The 22,962-nt window shown below is 40.8% G+C and overlaps 1 protein-coding gene across 5 annotated transcripts in view; it reads right to left on the bottom strand.

The window, feature by feature from the left end:
- HIVEP2 (HIVEP zinc finger 2) overlaps nt 1–22,962 on the bottom strand; it is a 151,581-nt gene that overhangs the window by 31,536 nt on the left and 97,083 nt on the right. For all 5 annotated transcript variants that reach the window (XM_062572445.1, XM_062572446.1, XM_062572447.1 and 2 more), the window contains one exon: nt 22,714–22,809. The gene's annotated coding sequence lies outside the window, so the exon portion shown is untranslated. The remainder of the gene's footprint in view (nt 1–22,713; nt 22,810–22,962) is intronic.

Below are 22,962 nucleotides of genomic sequence, written 5' to 3'. Positions count from 1 at the left end.
GTAAACTACGTTTACCAAATGCACTGTAACAACGTATGTATAACAGTATCAGAACGGGTGCTGAGGTACAAATGGGCTCTTAACTCCCAGGCTGCTCTCTTAATCAGCAGAAACTCAACCCTATCTCATTTTCTCCTAAATCAAGGTAATTAAACAATAAGGGTATCATTCCAAAATGGAAAAGCACGAAATAATTTTTGATTACAATTTGTAGGGTTGTTTTTTTTCCACATCTGCAATATAAAAAAGAAATGCAGCCATAGGCTCTGCTGTTAGCCCCATACTACTCTCATGTGAAGGAAATGGCATTACGTAGATCTGAAAGGCTAAATACCTAAAATTTCCAAAAAGCAAAGGCTCAAATACTAACAAATGATGCCATGTGGCACTACATTGTGTTTCAGACCACAATGAAGTTTTTGCACTTTCAGTAGCAGTTAAAAGAAGAGATTAAAGAAGTTCTCTTTACTTCAACCCAAAGAAATGTGCTAATTAGAAAGGGAAATTTCACACGTTATAAAGTACACATGAACTAAGTCATGAATGTAGCAGTGATTGTGAAAGAAAAATGTATGCAAACAGCCAAATGCCAGCCAGTGTGCACAAGGTCATTTCTAAATATATAAAACACTAAATACAATAAGAAGGGTAAAAATAGTGTCATTATAGCATTTAAACTGTCACATTTATTAGCTGTAACAATTTTTCTACTTGAAATTACATGTAAGTTCTAAAATTTTTCATTTTTACACAAAAAATGTAATCTTGGACAGTAGTTGGGGAAGAAAAAATGTATTCTGGTAAGTGTTTGATAAGGTACTATAAAGAATTTCCCTAAGTTTTCCCAGGAATAGTCTCAAAATGTATATAAAAGATAGCATCATTTTTTTAGGGATAAAATAATTGTTATTCTGTTGCCAAATGAAAATCTTAGACAAAACTTAGGTAAAGTACTAACATTTTCATTTTAGAGGGAAAATATTGCTGTATTTTCTGGGAAGTGAGGCGTTTTCAGTTAAAAGTTATGCAATATCAATTATGCAACCACAGCATAATTTGAAAACAGCTATGCTTCCTTTCATACTATGTGTCAGAAGAAGCAACTTCTGTTTCATATGAAAATATCACTGTCATTTGGATACTTTCTTGAATGAGCAAATGCCCTGACTTTGAATTTACCTGTATGTGTCTGGGGCAGAAACACTTACTCAGTAAGAATTACACATGAACCCATTTACAGAACCTGACCTTGCATTTGCTTTTTATTCAAACCAATTATTGTACAATCTTAATATAAAACCTGTTATTGCTTAAAAAACTCCATGGTCACCACATGTCAAACCAAAAATACATACATCCTAAACACCCATAGTATTCCTACCAGTTTTTCCATTTTTTGCATCAAAAGCAAAATGAGCCTTTGTGGAAGTTGTATTTCAGTCAATTCTGAATCCTTTGTTAAAGTTCAGCTGAGATCAGCTGTGGAGCCCCAAATTCTATTCATCACATGGATGTCCTGACAGTGACAGCCAAAAGGTTTGGTTTTGACTGGTGACTTAATACAGGCATTTTGCTGTAGAAAATCTAAGGTACCTAGACTGCCTAAAGACTATGCTGAGAGTGGTCATATAAGATACATTAGTTAGACTGCACATTTAATGATGCTGCTTAGTTAATAGCTGTTAGGATCCTTAAGAAAATAATAAATAATAACTGCTCAGCAGTTAAAAATAGTAAGTGCTTTTTAAAATTCCTCTGGCAATATTTTATAATACTTCTCCTTCTCTTATTGTATGAAGTATCAGAAGTCTGTATGCACAATATCCAGTTGCATCTGAACACCTCATTAAAAAATGAGTAAAATATACATATACATTCTGCTATGCATACAGTTATACATAATATCTTTTCTTTGCAGTTAGATTTATTTCTACAGAACATAAACCAACTCTTTTTATTGACCAGAGCTCCACTTCCCTGAGCAAATACTGTTAAGAAGATGAAGTTCTACCAAAAATGTTTACATCTACAAGTAAAACCTCCATTATTCCCCAGGTCTGCACTGACATTTGAGAGACAATCCAAGCTGCAGCTCAGTTACAGGTTCTCAATCAGAGCAACACAATAAGAAATAAAATTTTTCTTGGGAAAAAACCTGTTCAGGTTTTATAAGGGCTTTATATCAGACAAGATTAGACAAGTGTGCAGCATTGCATGGTATTCTTAGTACAAACAGCACCTTACTGTTTTATGTAAGTATCCTTCATCACACTGACTTTTGAAACTACTCCAAGGAAAACTACAAGAGAGAAATACTATTTTGTACTTAATAATTGGTTTAACTGGACTCCAAATCTCTCCTACCCAGGAAAAATATAAGTAAGGGCAGCAAAAATCTTAGTTTCAGCTGCCAGGTGAGAACTCAGCAGCATATGGATTTAAAGAGGGAACTTTCGGGGCTGATGGACTATCCAAAGAGAAAGCAACTACTCCTCCGATCTAGAAACCTCCAGTCAAAACTCCTTCAGTGTTCTCCTTTCCCTGCATCGCTCATGGCTCATTCCACCAAATTTAGCTATTCTCCATTGCCACATGGAGAAGTGAAATCAGCTAAAGACCTGGCCCAAAAGCCAGATCTGGGTGCTTATGGTACAGCAACCACACTTGCCTATTACAGACAAAAGAAAGCATCATCAACACCGCCTTTGTGGACAGGGAAACTAAGACACAGGGCATATGCACAAGTGTGTAGGGCATCACGATTGTAAATCTACACACAGATTAATTACTTAGTTAACGTTCCTTGGGAGAGCTCTTAACAATTTGAAAAACTTGCAAATAAAAAATACACTGGTTACTTTTATTAGACTGAACTGCAATGTTTTAGCAGTCAAACTGCCTAAAACAATTAATCCATTTGCCAGTTCAGGTGAACTCTTCTCCTTACTCCTTTCTTCTTACCCCACTCGCAGTACTTGAGGACACCCTGTTCACTTGGAGATGGTGAATCATTACAAGCCGGCAGGCCCACTCGGTTCCTCAAAAGACACAAAAGGTGTAAAAATAGCTCATACTAATGAAGCAAGTACAGCGTCAGCAGCCAGATGAGCGTGGGTGATCAGATAAGGGTCTGTTGTTGCAAAGGGCAAATTATTAAGAGTATGCTTCTCTCCCTCCTTCTCTCATTCTCTCGTTCCCTCTTTTTTTTTTTGCTAAGCTTTGTTCTTCCTTCACCAAAATCAGCCCTCTGCAACACATGATAAATGACACCTGACAAGACTGACTCCCCCCGTAATTGCAAGTTTCGTGCAGGCTGAGGAAGCGGTGCCTCGCTAGGAGCAGAGGGTACAGTAGAGGTGTCACTGAAAAAAAATAAATAAAGGCGGGCAAAAATAAAGCTTAAAAATAGCCAGGACTACCCACTGAGTATGACTCCTTGGGTATATTTAGCCAGGCTAACACCAACTTTACTTGTCTAAAACACAATCTTACCTTTATGCAAAACAGTTTCCTGTTTCTAAATATAACTTGAGAACATAAGGGGGGAAAATTCAGATCTCGAAACTGTCCTGTTTTCACTCAGATCACACTAAATGTGAAAAGACAATGCAGAACTTGCACGTGGGTTTTGAACTCTGACATCTCCCAATACATAGCCAAGTGTCTGCTATGAAGACATCCTAACGCAGTCAATCGGACTAGGAAATAGATTCAGAAGCAAGAATACTTTTAAACATTTGAGACTGTTTGAAATTATTTCTTTTTTGCTTCCTTCTGGCAGAGGGTCACTGCACATCGCTGCATGGTCCTGCCACTAGCAAAGCACGCTGCAGTCTCCACAGGGGAGCTCAAATCCTGGTCCTTCAGCAGCAAAGCCAAGGTGTCCCTGACTGCAGAAGTCATGTAGCGGGGAGGGTAGCGTTTCACGGGACCCGGGATCTGGCAGCGCTGCTGCCTTACGCGATGACTGTTCTCCACATCAGCCCAAGCTGCACCGTTTCCCCCACTACTGCTGAGCAACCTTCAGCACCGCCAATGCATTTGTGGGGCCCCACTGTAAACCGGAGCATTGGAATGATCCAGGAATAAAAATTAGCTTTTAAAAGGAAGGGCGGGAGGAGATTTATTTATTTATTTATTTATTTATTTATTTATTTTATGCGGAGCATTTCAGTGATCAGGTTTACAAGCCGGTGCGCCACACCAGCACACAGAGCTGCGCCAGCGCGCTTCTCAGGGGACCAGAAACGAAGGCCTGGGAGTAGAAGGACTTCACGTGCCACCTTCGCTGCCTAAGCTGGCATTGCCCTTAAGAGAGAAGGCTGTGCCCTGCTAAAACGAAATACGCAGGCCTACACACCAACGGAAAGCAGTCGCACTTTTATAGCCCTGTTTTGCAAGTCTCATCTACTCTAAGGCCAGTTTACACCACTTTACCAGCACAAAGGGGCTTTACAAGTGCATAAATATAAATTACACCCATTTAAGGTACTCCTACGCTGCCGAGGCAGCATAACGTGGCATGAGTATTAATGACCACCTGCCCAAGCGGTGCAGTTTATTACCCTATGACCAATATTCAGAAGCACTTCTAACTCTTATACTTGAATTTCTGACTCCTGAAGACCTGTGCTCCCAGGAATGAATTAATATACCTCCGAACTGCAGGTACAGCACTTCACGCCCATACCTGTTCGGCATGGGGGTGGAGATGAGAGCACCCGGGGGTGGAGATTGGAGCTCAGACATTGCTACCAGCAACACATGGCTGCTGCCAGCCGCTCGCCCAGTGCCCAGGAGAAGGAGGGCTTGCTGCGACCCATGGCCACGCTGCCCGCTGCCGGTGGACCTGCCTGGCATGCTCACGGGGCCGTCCTGACAAATACCCCGAGCCCGCTGCTCACCCCACCTTCCTGCCACAGGACCCACAAAACTTTCATGTGTTCAATTGCAATCGAATTCGCCACAGCCAGGCAGTGCCCGTGTTCAGCAACCTCGCTTTCCAGGGCATCTCCACCCTGCTGAACCATGTGAGTTCTGCTACCATGCAGCTAAGGAGAAGTTAAGGACAGCTGTGAGAATTCTCTGAAGAATTCCTGCAATTGCTTAAAGTACATATTTGCTGCAATATTACCACTGGAAGCGATACACGTGCCAGGTTTCTGTTATTCCATGTGAGCTGTGCAAGGAAATGATCTTTTCCACAATTATGGGTTTTCTCTTTAATAGTGTGACTCCTTTGGCTGACGCTTACATGAGGATTTTGTTTCATTATTATGCAGCCTTCCTGTGTGGCTCCAAATACCTCACATCAGTCATTCGGGAGCTGGGGTTAAACAAAAATGCACAGGTTTATACCAGACCTTTCCTCTCATTTGTAACAAGAAAAAAGGCCCAGTAGAAACCATTGCCAACCTCACATGCAAAATTCAATGAAAATGATCGTTGTGGCATTACATTTGTATTTTGTCCTTGCTTTAAATTTTTAAAAACTGTAATTGAAGTTAATAAGATTATATTTTTAATATTAAGTCCAATAGAAAATTGAGAGCTTTTTCTTTTCTTGATATTCTATGATTAATTCCATGGATAAGACCACTCGTTGTTCATCACCATCTTTTTTTTTTCTTTTCATCCTTTGCCTTAGCAGTAAATTTAATAGTCACTGATTTTTTGCCAAAATAGATAAACATTGCAACGCAAGGCAGATCAGCTGATGCTGTTATTCTTCAGACAATTTAATTTTAATCTGAAATTGAGAGCAAATGTTATTATATTAGAGGAAGCATGAATGTAAAAAATAATTATTAGTATCTTTAAATACTGAAGACCATACTCTGGCAGTACATTTATAAAAAGCGAATAAGAGACAGGACCACATACCCAAAACCAATGTGGGGCCCTTAAGTTATAATGCTAAAAGCATAGTGATCAGAACCTGATCCTACCCCTCAACTGAGATTTGGAGCAAATATTTTGTTTAAATAATAGCAACATATTTGCAATCTCTCTAAAGCTTTACCTGTTTGAAGCCCAAGAAGCAAAAAAAAAAAAAAAAAAAATGTATGAAGGAGAAAATGACACCAAAAAGTAGCAGGAATGGATATTAGAAAAATGTAGAATGACTTAGGCTGCATACGCAAAGGCTGAGGAGCACATCTACACCCATGGAGGGTGGCTCCAGGGCTCCAATATCCATCCCAGGGCCCCTTGTTGGCTGACTGGGGATGGCGCTATGGGGGATATGAGTGTGGTGCTGCCTTCCCAGCTACCATGCCTGGGATCTGAGACATTGTGTATCTGTCTCTAAATAGAAGGTGTCCTCCACAGGGAGCCCCCAGCACTGCAGATGGGTTAACAGTGGGACAGCTGTTCCCTGCCTGCAAGGGTGAAGGCTGGGCCCTGCACAACCACCCCAGAGAAAGTGGCAGACTTTGGATATTCAGGTCCCACTGTAACCTCTGCTACACCTGTACAGTGCTTTGACCTCAAGGCTTTCAGTTCCCCCACAAGAGATAGTTTTAATGGGGTACAAATTCAATTTAAAACCAAGAAATTGCCTAACTTGAAAATAACTGGTGGAAAAGAAATGCTGAATTTTCCATCAGATCAGTTCTCCGGCCCATTTGCCGTACACCTGCACAAGCACAAGTCAGCACACAAGTGAGGCAATGGGAACAAGTAGGAACGGGTTAGGAAAGAAAGAGGGGACTGGACTGCAACTTTTGACAGCAGCCAGGGCTTAAGCTGAATTAATGGGACTGTGTAACCACATCCAGTGGAGTCCTAATGAAAGCCACCTGTTGCCTTAAAACCAGGGCTTGGGGCTAATTTTTCTTCTTGCCTTCTGGGCTGCCCAAAGCACCAGGAGTGTGGTACAGATACCACTCATATCAGCTTCCAGTTTATGAAACTGTTTGGGGATAACACACAACACTCGGTCAAAATACAGCCAGGGACATAATAAGCAGAAGGAAAAACAAACAAAGTGGTATTTTCTCTTTTTTGGTAAGCTCCTCCTGCAGGCTTCCTTTGTCAGCTGACGTTTAAACAAGGGGTGCTGGAAAGTTATTTTCTCTGAGAGTAAGTCAGCCCCTAACTTTCACCTACCCGAGCACGAGGTGCGGGTGTGGTAGCAGACCGGACACAATCACTGCTTGAGCCTCAGGTCTGACAGCTGTTCAATGATGGCAATTTCAACAAAACAAAAGTTTACGCTGAACGCCAGCATAAATGATTTCATACATGGAGTAGGTGCACGTCACTGAGGGCAAATGAAGGCAGCTGGCGCAACTGTCTCCAGTGAAGGACAGCAGGCGAGGCTGCAACTGGAGCCATCAGGAGGCAGTAGGAAGATACGATGCTAAGTAATAAGGGGCTCCTCTACCTTACATCTTCCCACATCCTGCCGCAGGTCCCTTTTCCTGCCACAGTCTCTTCCCTCCCACCCTGTATGGTGTCACTTTCGCCAGCTCACACTCCCCTCCCACTTACCAATGGGTAACGCACACCAGGATTTATGTCACCTCTCCAATCTGGCTCAGGCTCTCTGGGGTACAAGCACTAGATGCAGTCTACAAAAGGTAAGGATTAATGTTTTATTGGCAATTACAGGAGGAAAGCAGCTTGGCTCCCAATGCATTTTTTTTTTCCTTTTAAAGCCCTGGAGGATGTGGGAAGCACATTGCCACAGGCCGAGCTTGTCCTTGCATGGACAGGTGTCCTCACTACTTGGTGAAAGGGCAAGTCCAGTTGGGTGTTCTGTATTATTAATGTTCTGCTTTTCATCTGTTCATCACATATCCTAGTCTCAGTCCCTGTTTTCTCCAGCTTGTATAATTCACTAATACCTATGCAGATCTTGCTGTACCCAGGAAAGCTTAAGTGCCTGGAAATCTGGCTAAGAAAATGGGTTGTTTTCCTTTCTCAGACCTGAGTAAGGGGTGTAATGGCTGAGAAGTTAAACAAATCAATTTGAGAAGGATCCTCAAGTTAAAAGATGAGAAATATATCTGCCCTGCCTGCAGTAATAATTACAATGTATTATTAACAAAACTCAGGTTTCATCATTAACTTGAGTCGGATTTCAAGAGCTGATCTCACCCTAATCATCCTCCAAATTGCATTCAGCATTACCCTCTTCACTCAGAGCTGAGCCAGTATCAGAAAGGAAGGCTGCTGGTAACTATCACACTGAAAGCAGCACAGGTAAAAATAAGCTATAAATACCACGATCAAAAAGGTGCAAAAAATTACAGGCACATTTTAAGCTTGCCTGGACCTAGGGCAATCTCACTGTTCAGATTTGATCCTGCTGGAAAAACAAGCCTATTATTTCAAAAGCAGTAGAGAGAAAAAAGGCTCGCTATGTGTGCTGCATAACAGCACTGCTGACTTGATCCTGGATATATAAAGGATTGATTCCTCTCCCCTGAAAGGTGTCAGTAAAGTCATGGCTCCTCTGCTGGATCTTAAAACATGAGAAAAGCCACCTACATGTTTGCTATAATGAAGTAGCCAACTGTCTCAGTCATGACCCAAGCACTGTAACAATAGATCCTTGTTTGATTTTATTCCTCTACCAAGCTCATCATCAGAGCAACCAAAATCTTCAAAAGCATTTTCTCAGTCTCTAAGTGTGAGGTGAAAATGCCATTTTAAATTTGGATTAGTGAGATCTGCTTGAGTAAAATAACCCCAATCACTTGGATGCAACTGCGTAATAAACACCACTTGTATACCAGGGAGCTTAATTGCTTTGCTAGCACCAACAAAGAGCTGCTGGGTTGTTAGCGCAAGCTAAAGGAGTTGCAGGTTGTATTTTCACAAGCTGGGAGTATTTAATTGCAACATTGCTATGGATGTTTGATCCAAAATTCAGTCTCTGATTTCTGATCTGCAAAACTTAAAAGCAAAGAAGTCATCAGCCTGATATTTTTCTTCACAGCTTTCTTCGCAACAGGCTGAGTCACGTTTCAGGATAAGAATTTATTTTTCTCCTTGATCTGTTCAAGGATGCCAAGCAGCTGATTTTAAGATAGGACCTGGACTTGTATATTCTATATAAACCCGCTTAGTAAAAACAGTAGCAAGAAGAGAACTGATGTGAACTGAATAGGTCTGTTTCAAATGACATCCGGAAGACGCAATCCTGCAGCCTGATTGCACCATGACTTTGTAAGAAAGTGCAAAGGGCAGAAGAGGGCCAGTAAAAGGCCAACAGAGGGAAGACCACGGCAAGGTCAAGTGCGGCCATGGTTCCTGCCGGGCTTCTCAAACCACGTCTGGAAGGGAGGGGAACAGGCAGGTCGCAGAGGAAGTAGGTTCTTCCTGTCAAACTGGGAAAGATTTGCTGAATCACAGTGCCAGGGACTGTTGCAATGCTTCTCGCAGAGATGCCCCAGCACTCCCTTTGCCAGTTCCACCAGCTTCCAGGGCAGAGGCTGGCACTTCTTCTGGCCTGCTGTGCACCCTGGTCTCCTGCACATGGGATGGTCTTCCTTTCCCCTTCTGCTCTTATCGTACAATTTGGATAAAATATCACCTTGCTTTACATTTAAAAAATGTGTACATCTCCGTACATCTCTGTACATCTTTAGACTGAAGAAATTCTGAATGAAAAACATGAATCTGATCTCATGCACATATCTGCCTCAGTAAGCCTATGAATCTTATTCCCTTAAACTCCACATATGAATACATCTGCATATGTGCTCAGATATATCTCCAGAAAGAGTCTCCTTTGCCTGAATGTTTGCCAATAAATGTTTGGTAGTCAGAGGGACACCACACTAGTCAAGTGTACCTAGGTGTCTTCTAGTTGTCAAAGAAAAGGTTATTTACACCAATACACACAAGACATTTCTTTGGCAGCTCATAAAATGCAATAGACATTCAAAAACCAGATCCTTCCACTGACATGAAAAGTTAAAGATGCAAGGAAGAGTAACAGGTTCTTTTTTTTTTTTTTTTTTTTTCTTTCTTTCTTTTTATGGAATCATCTTGCAGGAAAGTTAATAGAAACATTCCACCAGTGAAATGGAGACTGGATGAAGCTAGTATAACATAACCCCTCAAGATAGAGGAAATCTCCACATGCGATACTCTCAGGAAACCCTCTCAAATACAGTGCTGCCAAATTCTCTGAGGGTTAGAGGAAGTCAGTTTGTTACACAGCCAGGCCCATGCTTTACTTTTCACTGAAGACTCTCATCAGTACTTGAAACCAAAACCTACTTTTCTGACAGGTCATGAATTAAATAACTACAGCTGGTTTCCAGGATCTCTTTTCTCCTGCTAGCAATTTGACATAAAAATAATAAAATTACTAAAACTGTAAATTATTTTTAGGTTCTGTTTAAATTTTAGAGCTGCCATAGCATATTTCATCTCAAGCATTAAAAGAGCACATCTAAAACTACAGGTCCCTGTTGTTAAAACGCTGCTAGTTACAGGAATTTATCTATGTTACACCCTCAGCTTTGTTTCTACTGCTAGAACAGCCCAGGTAATAGCAGCATTGAGAAACAATAAAGAAAACCTTGCAGGAGCACAAATATAAATGGGGTAGCATTGTTCAGGGATACTCTAAGCCTCATTAGTGTTGATCCACCCATGAGCAGGTCTGGATTTCTAGCAAATGAAACAGTGAGCACATGGCTACACTACAGAAAGTTTGTTTCCATCTCATAAAGGGTCTGTATTGCCTGAAAATCAAGATCACAGCTGAAATTCCCACCATTTCAATACCTTCTCTTTCATCCTTGGCTTTCTTATTTTTTTCTCTCTCTACAATGAACTGAGCTGGTCTAAGACTCTTTTTCTTTGATTTGCAGCAGAATTAGATACAGAAGGAACTGTGGACAAGAACTGAGGACATCTAACCCACAAGAGATTCAGCCTCTGTCCTCCCTGAGAAATGGATACCTTGGAGTTTGAGTGAACTCGGTATCCTAGTTTTAACTGGAGAGAAGGTGAAATCAGATGAACCTACCTCTTGCTTTAAAACTACTCTTTCCTCTGTATCCCTCTGTTTTGCAGAAAAATGTTCTTCTCCCTGTTGATGACCATTATGCAGGCAAAGGATCCAAGCTCTTTTCCACCATGTCCTCAACATCTGCACGTTGTCTACCTTTCTATTGACAGCTTCAAATAAAAGCTTCCTTTAATAGAGTTGTCCTGACTCACAGGTGTTGGGGGAGGGAAGCTGACCTCGTGCAGCATCAAGAGTCTCTGACGCATTTTGGGAGCCTGTGGTTTCAGGTCTGACAGAATTCAGTCTTGTTTTTCACTAAGCTTGAAAACTTCAACTTCCAAAATACTACCCTATAGCTCCGTGGCAGTTTGAGGCTCGATTTTTTTTCAGCTGGTCAACTTAGCAATATTTAGGACTTTAGTCGTGCCCTTAGTGAAGCAGCAATGCCCAAAAGCAGGCGAGAGTTTCTCAGGAACACAGCCACCCCGGCTCCTGGCTAACTCCTCCTCTCGTCCGCCCACTCCCAGTTTCAGACATTTTGCATTCCAAAACTAGAAGTGTCTATGCAACATAAGGTCACAGTATTGCACAAGCACTCAGCTCCTTCTAAGAGCTACCGCGTCTTCAAAAGTACGTCAAGTATAACAGCAAGAGAGTTGTTTACAGTGAATTTCTATCTGAGTGGGAGTATTTTCTCCAAGACTCTTATAACAAGGACATGAAGTGTATGACTCTTCCCTACATTGGGTAAAACTCTTACCAAGACAGCATTTATTTAATATTTCCACATCAGCATTCCTTCCCCTTTAAGCTGTCTTTTCAAAAAATTGAGAATTAATTCTTATACTTCCCCTCAGTATTTCTGTGCTGGATAATAATAGGACATACTAAACAGAACAAATTTTGCTCATCTTAAATTTAGAACTACTGAGGCTGTTTGCAGTTCTTGCAGTGCAACTGTGAAATACAACTGATTGGTACCGATATGGGTTATATGAATTTTATTTTTTTTAAAAAAAGGTCTAAATAATTTTTATGATTACTCTTTCACTTGGTCTTTAAATTCTAACTGATAAATGGAAACTCCAGTTTCAATTGTAACTGAAGGAAACTTTACCTTTCATTATAACAAACTGGAAGGAAGAAACACTTTATTTTTTCTTCCCAAAGGACAGTGCACAGGTGCAAATGGGTGCTGACACATCATGTTATCTTTGATGCTGTGTTCAGTTTTTCACCTACAACTAAATCTTTGCTGTTACCATGGAAAGCGTATTTGTCTTTCCTTTGAATGCAGATAAGTTATATTGGTATTCTCTAAAGACAATTTCTGATGTATTTAAATAAAGGATAAATGACCAGTCCGTACATGAGATCCATTAGTTTCTTTCATATGCTTTTATAAGAGAGAACTTGAGATAAAAGAAGTCTTTTTTTATCTACAAATCAATATTGATGGAAGTTAAGGAGAGTTACATTTGCTCTTTAATACTATTCTAAACAAAATTTTAAATAGGCTCCTTTTCAACAGTAAAGAAAAAAATTACTGTGCAATACATTTTTAAATCTGTTTTCTGTCTCATATGCTACCATACAATGGGAAAAGAGTGCAGACAAGAAAGCATAAAGTTATTTTTATATGTATCTTCAACAGAATGTGATACTTCATTTTTGAAAGAGAGCATCTGCTTTTCCACACATAAGTACTGTTTTTTGAAGGACACTACTGCTTTGTTAGCTCCTACATGCAAAATCTATATCCCTTAAAATAGCCATTCAATTGAAAAAGTGCTCCAAATTTTTCTCATTTTCTCTACCCACCTATTGATATGAAATCCTTACAATTCCAACATATTTGCTGTAAAAAAAAAATATAGGCACTAGTCAATAAAATTTCACATCGACAATAGTTTGCCAAATGCGTTAGAGGACTGAAAACCTTTCTGAAGCTTCTTTAGTCCCACTGCTAATTGATCTATTCTGGAGAGATTCCCGGACTTCAGATTTTATCCTTCCTTCTAAGGACAGAGTGAAAACCACGACACTTGATTTTGAGGACTGTACTAAAAATAATGGTGGAAAAGGCTTATGGGTGTCAGGGCAATTCACTCCCAAAGCTGCCTGATGAGCATATTCTCCCCCAAATAAACTTACCTCCTCTCTTCGGGTTTTCTCAAGCCCCACTCTACCACTCCACACTACCAACCTATTTGCATCACTGAATGTATTGTGAAAAATAACCATCAGTTCCACAGGCAGGGGTTGCAAAGAGTCTAGATCATGCTGAGATGCCTTGTAGAGACATTTATCAACTATGTATGCAAGCAAATAAAGGGTTTAGTGGTAATTAAGAGGGATTGGCCTATCAGACCTACTGTTTTTCCCCACTTGGCTTCCCCACAGAATTATACAGAATAATTTAGGACAAATATTGATCTATTACACTTTCTACAGTGCTATTCAACCTTCTAAAGGCTCCTAGAAGAAATCCAAATATAAAAATCTCAATGAATTACTACTATACAGTAATAAATGTTAGTATTTCAAACAAAACAAAATAATTATGCCTCTGCATTTTCATCTAAGCACACCTCACTGCACTTCAGAAATACATTTCCTTTAGATTGCACAAACTGTATGCTCTTTTTTCCAGTACTGAAAAATCTCATTCAGATTATTTCATGAGAAAAGTAGAAAGTTTTATACTGAAAATATGCACAGATTGAGGATTGGAAGACATTGTTTTATTTCTAGTAAGTAAAACCATACCTTGCATGCAAGTAAGAGCATCTGAACTAAGGGACACAGAATTACTTCCAAAGGGACAGACAAGAAGATACGCTAATCAACAGAAAAATCAGCAACAAAGTTGGAATCTCAGTGCCCCTTCTCAATTAAGATCTTTTGTCTTTATCTTCACCATGTTCAGGCAGCTAAACAGACTGGGAAACTGAACTGTGAGGGATTGGGAAAGCAATACAGCAGCCTCTGATGAAAACTGAGCCGTTCCCTTGGCTAAGGCCCTCTCTCAGAAAGCAGTTTTCATTTTAAAGGCAGCTGAGTACTTCATAGGTTGTTCTCTTCCTCCTGGAAGTGAGAAAGTTCAAATCTAGCAGTCAATGTTCAGCAATCTGAATTAGGATAACCAATTAAAATTATGATGGCAGAAACAAAGCAGTAACAGAGGCAGAGGGAAAAGGAACTAGAAAGAATCCTATGAAAGAAGCAGAAAGAGATAAACAAGGACTTTTGCACTTATCTACTTCATGAGATACACTGGCATCTTACTCTACTGTATGCAAGGGTAGTCTATGATTTTCATTACGAGTCATTCATTTGGAAGGTATGACACGGTTTTGAACCAACAACCCTTCGTCCCATGGCAGAGAGACTTAAAATTTAACTAATCTTTTAAAGCCATTTAGCTCCTGTTTGGTCTCTGAGTAAGTAAAAGGTTAGGCTGTAGCACTTAACTGCAACTCCAGTGACTTTCTGAGAAGCACAGAAGAGGCTGCCTGAAGGGAAGTCAGACACCTGCCAAGTTGCTTCCTGCATGCAAGAGGTGAGGAACTCTGCACTGGTCTTCGGCCTCCTGCAGACAGCTGCCTCCAGTGCAATGGCACTCGTGCTGTATGCTCTCTGGTACCCCTCCATCTCCTTCTGGGGCACAGGTTTCCCCTGGGGGCAGTTGGGAATGGCACTCTGTGCATGCCACCAGCTACTATCATCAAATCTTCCAGATAGTCAGTATGCAATATAGTCAAAGGTTTTCTACTTTAAGGAGAATTGGCTACATGTCTAAATGAGAACAGGATGAAGAACCAGTGAGGGATCGCCAGAAAAGCATGAAAGTCTAGAGAAAAAGTGCCATAAGGCACTGGTGAACTATCCAAACTGTTACTTTAAAGAGTGAAAGTATTTGTGATACATTTTTTTCTTAATATTCTTCTATGCAAGGTCACCATGGGATGTTTTGTGATTCAGTGAACACGTTGATGTCAGCAGCATTCATCTCCCTTCCCATATGCTCAGCACCTGGTGTTCAGTCATCTCTAGTAATGTCCCAGCTATTATTCTAGCTGTCTTCTGCAGGCACAGTTAAGGTAATACAGCAAGAAAAGCACAGTAGTCCTTCAAGCACTCTGATCATGTGACCTTAGCCAAATTTACTATCACTTAAATGTACTTCTTTTTCACTGCACATTAATCTCCAATGTAACCAAAGAGCTTTACAATCACTGTAGAGTTTTTACATAACCAGTAAAAAATACACACAAATTTGAAAAACTGAGGTAGAATAGCAAAGACATGAGCGCACAGACAGCCTGTGCCCCTCTGTTTTCCAAGTGTCTGTGGCTTCTATTTTAGAGTGTTTCACTTTGACCGCATTCTGTCAGTAGTTTGCGATAAGACATTTCCCCCCAAGGAGACTACAGTACAGTATGGAACATGCAGGCCAGCCAAAGGGACCTTTCAAGCACCAAGATTTGTTATTGCCATTTGCCATGAGACATGAGGAAATAATAGGCAGAGGCAGCTTAATGACAACTGAAAACATGTTAGCTCAGTGCAGCTAATAAAGATCTTCTTCATGAATTAAGGTGACATAAAAGAAGTATTTCATTTGGGGATTTCTGTGGGAAAAAAATAAAAAAAATATAAAAAAAGGGCATTACTGAAATTTTCCAGCGGAAAATTTTTCTTGTGGAAATTCTGCTTTCAGTTGATAATTTGCTTTTATGGGACATTCTTAAGCAGCTTTAGGCATAGCCCTCATGCTGAGAAGTTTAAAAGCAGTTCATATCTGACCCAGTGCCATCAGAATTCCCTCGTCAGAAAAACTGCATGGACCAGAGTCCTGATCTCTCACTTACTCACACACATATTGTGAAACACAAGCTGGGGGAATGACAATATATTGACTGCAGTGACAGTACTCACATGGTTACAGAAGAGAATGTGTAGCGATGCTTGAAGGATTAATCTTTTAATGTCTCAAGTCAAGACTAATTACAAGCTCTTATAAATAAGCTGTCCCTAAAGCTCTGATACTGGTAAAGCTGTCACTGACTTCAGCAAATTTTTACCTGCACTAGGGATTACAGGCTTGGGAGAGTCCTAAGTGAAGCTGCTCATAGTGGGCTGCACCACTGATAGAGAGCATGGACCTGACTTTTATGTGATCATGTGAATGGACATAAATCATAGGTGTAATTCCAATGTTATTAATTGTTTTACGCTAGTTTAACCAGTCAATGAGAACTACACACTCCATGGCTAACATCACAGAGAGTAAGACAAACATTTTTAACGAGCTTGCTAAGGGTCTTCTAAATTTGCAGGAGGAACACTGAGTAAGCATCTCCTTGACAGAGTGATATTAGAAAAGCGTAAACTATTCATTACAATGTATTTTCTTTCTATCAACCACTTTAGCATGAATCATCATATAGTGTAAACAGGCTAGAAATTATACTTATGGCAGGGCTCAAAGTATCTTGGAAACTCAGTGGAAGGAAAAACCTATTAGAGTAGGCAGGGTTGCACAACCCCTCCCAGTCCAGAAAGAGGTACTGAGCACTCGAATCATTCACCTAAACATTTACAGTGATTTACAGCAATTTGGTACCAACTCTGTTAACAGTGCACACCAATGCACTTTTAACACAAAATAAAATACAGATTCCAGTGAGCAAAAAAGTGAATTCTCCTGACAATCTGGGATAGATCATGATTTACTTCCAGCAGTATAACCTGCCTCTTTCCCAGCTGCCATCTTTCCCACACAGGCTGACCACTAGCAGGACAGAGCCAGCATCGTGGCAGCAGGGCAAGCAGGAGGAGCCCAAACACAGCTGGGCTATGGTGGGAGTGGGACTCTGAGATGCCACCGAGCAGCTCCTGCACAGCTGGTCAGCCGCTAGCCGCTGCTGGCCACGGTGGGAAGGAGTGCACCCCGGCCACCGCTCAGCTGCTGCAGAGACCTTGAGCTATACTGGTTTGCGAAGTGAACGAACCCTCTGGCCACGCTCGGGTTTCTAAACCGTGATTTGCAATAGTCTGCACACAGGTCTGATGCAGAGGTCGTGCACATATATAGCGCATGCCCATACTGCGTGTGCAGCCAAGACGTTTCTCGCCCCCTCCATCGGTACACTGGTTACACCAGGTTTCCTGCTGCTCTGCACCTATGGAGTGTACTGACCACACATGCTCAACAAAGTATGCTGCCTGGCTGTAAAAATCATATATCCTAAAATCTAATTACAAGCAACACAAATTTCAACTATCAGTTTAAAAAATCCTGTGTCTTCCCTGAAAGGAGTTATTCTCTTAGGACATCTTAGTGATAAAAACAATCACAGTGCAAATCTTACTGAAACATCCTTTTTTATCAAGTGACATGAAGGGAATTTATTTTCAGCACTGGATACTCAAGAGAAATACCCCACATGCTAAGTAGTATAACCTCATGTAATACTTGTCTTCTCCAGTATGTGATAGAGATAGCTCTCCTCTACTAAAACACGTGCGACAAAAGGGCCTAGGCTCATCTCCATACTCTCTGCATACCTGTTACTATCTCACAGCTGCTCTCATGTCTATAATTTCCTGTGCAGTACAAACTGCATACCACTTCCCCTACAGAAAAAAAAAAAGCCTTACTTGTTCTTAATTGACGATGGAAACACTGTCATATTTTCCACTAGCCAAGCTTGAAACCATTACTGAATGAACCTTCATTAATTTTTCCACAACATTTTGCAGAAATGTCAGGAAACAGCTGCACCAGAAATGATTAACTGTCCTTATCACTAGGGCCTCATTGGCCAACTTTAAATTATATAGTTTTTCTTCTTTCAAAATGCTACATTCAGTGATGTTGTTGTTATTCTTCAGTTGAATATCCCAATACACTACTTTTTCTTCAATAATATCCGATTACACCAATTTAGTGGTGCAAAGCCATTTTATGATCAGTGGAAGAATTTGTACAGTTTGGAACTGCATACTTCTAGGAAAAGATTGCTTCCTGCAGATTGCTCAGCTGTGTCTTTCTTGGATCAAATTCAATGAAATTCACAACTTGAAGTCAAATTATATTTGCCAGTCAGACAGAATTCATCATACAGACATAAACTCTTCTTGCTGCATTTTCTTAGTCTTTTCCTTTCTTTTCCTGCTCTTTTCTTTTCCCCTTTTCTCTCCCCACACTTTCTCTCCCACCTCTTTTCTTGAGCCATAACATGTGTCAAAACTTACCAAACAATGTGCTGTATATTTTCTGGCAAAAACAAGTGGAATAGTATACTCCATAATTCCAAACATGCAACCACTAAGATGCTGAAAAGCTTGGTACAGAACAGAGTGCAGCCATCTGGAGATAACTGCTAACACGGATCTGAGATTCCCAACTCGCTAAAACTTTGCAATCTCAAAACTTTTTAGTAAAGTGTCAATGAGCAAGAGAATCCTACAAACACAGACTTGCATAGTGCAGGGGATATTATGTAATTTTTCAAAGATTAAATTCTTCAAATTTCTGATCAAAACACTGCAACAGAAACAAGGTTCACAGGACTACTTTTAAAGAGCTAAATAAAACTAGAGCTTCTTTCTTATAGTCAAAACAATTTAACATTAGTGTGTTGTGACATGTTACAACAATTCTACATATATGTCCCTGGCAGATTTAAAATTACAGTTGCTCCCTCTATGTCTGCCTTGAAGCTGCGAGCCTTTAATGTGTAACTTAGAGGGTTAATAAATGCGAATAGGTACAGATATGTATTAGAAGTTACACAAAATTAATCCTATCACTAGGTGATAGGTGTGGTTAAGAACTAATACATTTATCACACCCTATTACTGCTAAAATAAAAGGTAGATTATTTGCAGAAATGATACAGCTACATAAATAGATTTATCTAGGAATTACAGAGGAAGAATCCTTTGTGCTGCCTGTAACTCAAAAGGAGCTGCATTTCTTGTTTTTTAAATCAGTCCCTTGCAGATCAGCCCGCGTTGCAGCCCGTGGCTCACAAGCGCTCTCTTCCCAAGGAGCCCCACACTGAGGAGCTCGCCCCATGCTAGGCAAAGTCCCGAACATCTTCGCTGTCTTCCACAGGTACAAAGCTATCAGAATCTGCCTCACAACTTCTGACACAGTTTACTGCTTAATTGGTGCAGTGTTGGCAGCAAAAAAAAAACTCTTCTAAAATTACTAAACCAAGATATTTGCTTAGATAGCAGAAATTGCAGTACACTACATCCTAATGAAAATACATATGAATAGATATGAATTCTACTTACAATATAGGAAATACTGCCAAGCGTATGCAGGTTTTTTAAGGATTTGATTTTAAAATATGCAATGCTGAATTTCTCCTTCACAATATCCTTATCTGTCTCTGTTCTAGTTTGAAAGCACTAACTCATAGTGCCAGAGGACTTCAAGGACTGTGTCCATCCAATTTTCGGCATATTAATGCACTGCCAGCTACTGTAGAGCTGTCAGTGGCTGCATGGTGAAAATATGAAGCGCACATTGTATATAGGTAAAATTGAAGCTGTTAGATTCATTAAACAATTCTTGATTCTTTTTGTTAGCTGAAATAAACAGAACAGGAATGTAAATAAAAATTACACCTCAAACGCACACTGTTGCGTGTCTCCACAATGACCTGGCTTCTCACCACCGCTAGGAAGTAATGGGTCATACAAGAAATATGTGAAAGATACATACTTTTCCCTGCAGCTCTCTTTCTAGTGCCCTTAGCTCGCGTGACGCGCGCCGCACTGAGCGTCCTGGTGAGCGCGGTCCCTGTTTCAGCGCCAGAGCAGGTGCAGCACAGGAAGCAGCAGGGCTGGCTTCCCCGCTCAGCCGCCTGCGCGGCTGTGCTCACCTCCCCTCCATGCACACGCTCGCGCATGGAGCAGCGCGCCTGCACACTCGCTCACCCGGGTGCCCAGCCTCCCCGTTGGGATGAACAACTTGCCTTAACCGTAACGAGCAATTCAGCCACGCTGCTGACAGCACCATTTCACATCAAGAGGGCTCTCCTTGCCCAGTGACACGGTGCCCGTTTCTGCCTCCTCCTGATGTTTCCAAAGACTATCCCTCCTACCCTATGCCGTCAGAAAATTAGCAAAGACATTTGTTGTCCTGCTACCCTGCTCAGCCACCTTCTGGAGATGGAAGAAGGAACATGCTTGTCTCTCCCCGACTAATAATGGGTTGAGAAATGAGAGCTCTTGCTTTCCTGTAAGTTTGCATATCTTGAGCTCTAACCACCACGAAGACACTGGAGGACAGCTTTCTTGTGTTCGCCTCAGCAGCATCTAGGAGAAATCTCATAACCAAAAGAGAGACCTTGAACTTGCTTCACCCTTTGCACAGTCATTTATATTTGGACAAAGTGGATAACAGCTCCTTCAGCAGTAGGGTAGTACCATTTTAGACTCACTTGGCATTCACTTTACCCAGGTATAAATAGCAAAAGGTTTCAGGAAGTAGAGAATCAGGACCGGTATCTTCAAAGGATTCTCAGCCAAAATAAAGCAGCTAGTCCTCTGCACCACAGCTTGTGCAACCGCTCTCTGCTACAAGAATCATCACCTGCAGGGCGTCTGGGGCTGCTGGTTTGGCAGCATTGTACGCTCCTATCTTCAGGGAAAATATGCCTTCCTATCATCCCACATCTAGCACTGGAATCACACTGCAAGCTTTCACCTGTAAAGCAGGCAATATAGGGTTTGGTTCGTTAATAGGAGGCTTTTATTAGTTCACACAGCATATTTACTACCTTACCAGTATTAAGTGCTTGCTTTAATATCTTTAGCACACAAGATAGCAGTATATATTATCAAAGTGCCAACAACATTGCTCTGAACTACATTAATTGAGAGCATCTATTCTGAAATTCAATTGTTCCAAACAAAAAAATAAACCATGCCATTACTAGGTGGACACATTATGAGGGAGAGTTCTCAGCATATAAGACAGCCACAGCAATATGGGCCCAAATCACAGAAGTACCATTAAGTTACACACTCATGAAACCTGAAAAATTTATGCTAAAATCCCATTTCAGAAGATGGCTGCCATGCTCTTGTGTACTAAAGTTCTCAGTTTTCCACTTAAATCCTGCCTCATGACTCAGGACACGGCGAGGTTTCTACACTTCAAAAGTATTCCATTACTCCCGCTTATAAATTTCACACGCTGTTAATGCTTCCCAAAGTGGGAACACAGCTCAGGGGTGCACGAGGACAGTTTGTTTTCCTGCTGAACTTTCAACATAAATTCCATAGGACCTCTGGCAGAGATGATGTGTTGTTTTTTGCTGACATGTTCCCTGGTATCATCCCTGCTGACAACCATCAGTTTGCACCCCTCTCAGCCAGTTCTGATCCTAGGCAGCACAGAAAGATCTCTGTTAGCTCTAAGAAACTGCAAAGAAATAGTGCAACAGAGAGAACTGCTCCTGTATGGGTACAGAAAGGGATCTATAAGAAGGGATATCCTATATAGCACAACTCTGGACCACAGAGTATTTGGGATCAGTTCCAGGTTTGAGCAAAGGTTCAAGAGACAGTTCATCTGAATTTAACTCTCTCCGTTCCTTCCTTCAACTCATACTCAGGATGAAACATAGGTCCAATCCTATTTACCCAATTTATCCAATCTCATAATTCTGAAAAATCTGGCAGTTTATCTCCAAATATGTTGTATCTCTTCTTTGAATATCTTCTCTTTGGGTCATGCTCTTACATGCCAGTCTCTGGTTTCTTCCTTATGTGTCTAGCCCTGATGGTTGCAGATATTGAGCTACACAAACGCAGAAGGCCAGTGAGAAGGATCCAATATTTTCTTAACTCTTCTCTATTTTAAGCCAGTTTCACAAAATTATGAGGGCTGACATAATTCCCTGAACATCAAGGATGCCATTATTGAGAAGATTACAGAACTGGAGCTTCTCAGTGTCTCACGTCTCTTAGAACAACAAAAGTAGTTGTGTCTGTACTGCACGCAGGCACAGTTTTTCAGACAAAGTCAACGTGAAGCCTGTCCAATCTGTGACTACTATCCCATATAAAAATAGAGCTGCAATGAGAAAATGAAAACAGACTTCTCCTTGACAGGATAAACTGGCCCTCAGATGCCACAGCCAAACTGCTACTGGGTGTCCACTAATTTTAAGTTAGCTTAGGTACTTAGACACTAAACTACAGTGTCATTATTTTTGTAACTGCAGTTTACATGTGCCCAAGCATTCAAGAGTCAGAGGAAAAAATACACCTTGATCAACAAATATCATCAGCAGTACATTTGATGTGGCAAGATAAACTGAACAAAACTGTTTCCAGATAACAAAACCCCACCCAATACTTTTTCTTCTGTTTCTTATAGGCACTTTTTTCTATTTATTTGTTTCAACAAGCAGCCTCCCTGGATGCTTGATGCAAGAACTGTACAGGCAAGGGAAAGTGGCAAACCAAATATGTGTGCAAAGCAAAGCGAGCACTTCCAAATTCACAAAAGCATATTCTGCCCAAAAATAAAAAAACCTACCATGTCACCAAGATAAGAGTTCACTTGTAACAAAAGTACATGCAATTAGTTGGTATTTAAATGTGAGTGAGTTCCACTTGAAGCCTTCTGAGAATGAAAAAAATACTCGCTCAGGCCTGCTACCTCAGTTCATTGAAAACACATTTTTCTTCTCTTTCCCTACCTCGCTGCTGTTGTCAGAAGTGCAAGTGAGTAACGGTTCCAGTCAAGGCAATTGGTTACTGCTCCAGCGAATATGGCTGTTCACACGGTCCTCCACCTGGTTAAAATATAAATATGAACGACATTTAAGAAGTGTGGTCAAGTCAGCCTGCTACTGCTTTGTGACCTGATTGACCTCATTCCACTGGCTACATAAATATATGTAAGAAATTCAGAGATTTATTCACAATATTTCTTGCTATTTTTCCCT

Source organism: Rhea pennata, chromosome 3, assembly GCF_028389875.1.
Source record: "Rhea pennata isolate bPtePen1 chromosome 3, bPtePen1.pri, whole genome shotgun sequence".
Lineage (NCBI taxonomy): Eukaryota > Metazoa > Chordata > Aves > Rheiformes > Rheidae > Rhea > Rhea pennata.
Note: the sequence above shows the minus strand (reverse complement) of the source record. Positions and strands in the feature narration are given on the sequence as shown.